Raw genomic sequence first — 898 nt, 5'->3', positions numbered from 1 at the left:
ACACACACACACACACACACACACACACACACACACACACACACACACACACACACAGTCTCCTGGGAAGTGACTTCAGCTGATGGAGAGGGTTTGTCTGTAAAACACAGACTGATGCTCGTGTAATGACTGCATCAGCAGCATCACCACAACAGCCTGCACATCTAAACATGTCCACAGGGAGGCGCCAGAGTTTGTTAAAGCAGCTGTGAGCATGAGGTCATCATCACTATAAAACAGACCACCACAATTCAACGCCAAAACTGATGATGATGGTCTAGTGTGATGGTGTAGTGTGTGATGGTGTCATGTGTGATGGTGCAGTGTGTGATGGTTTAGTGTGTGATGGTGTAGTGTGAGATGGTGTAGTGTGTGATGGTGTCATGTGTGATGTGTAGTGTGTGATGGTGTAGTGTGTGATGGTGTAGTGTATGATAGTGTAGTGTGTGATGGTGTAGTGTATGATAGTGTAGTGTGTGATGTGTAGTGTGTGATGGTGTCATGTGTGATGGTGTAGTGTGTGATGGTGTAGTGTGTGATGGTGTAGTGTGTGATGGTGTAGTGTGTGATGGTGTAGTGTATGATAGTGTAGTGTGTGATAGTGTAGTGTGTGATGGTGTAGTGTGTGATAATGTAGTGTGTGATGGTGTAGTGTATGATGGTGTAGTGTATGATAGTGTAGTGTGTGATGGTGTAGTGTATGATAGTGTAGTGTGTGATGTGTAGTGTGTGATGGTGTAGTGTATGATAGTGTAGTGTGTGATGGTGTAGTGTATGATGGTGTAGTGTATGATAATGTAGTGTGTGATGGTGTAGTGTATGATAGTGTAGTGTGTGATGGTGTAGTGTATGATAGTGTAGTGTGTGATGTGTAGTGTGTGATGGTGTAGTGTATGAT

The sequence above is a fragment of the Austrofundulus limnaeus genome, unplaced genomic scaffold (genome assembly GCF_001266775.1).
Source record: "Austrofundulus limnaeus strain Quisiro unplaced genomic scaffold, Austrofundulus_limnaeus-1.0 Scaffold2413, whole genome shotgun sequence".
In the NCBI taxonomy this organism is placed as follows: Eukaryota; Metazoa; Chordata; class Actinopteri; order Cyprinodontiformes; family Rivulidae; genus Austrofundulus; species Austrofundulus limnaeus.
The sequence above is the reverse complement of the archived record's forward strand: the minus strand, read 5'-3'. Positions refer to the sequence as shown.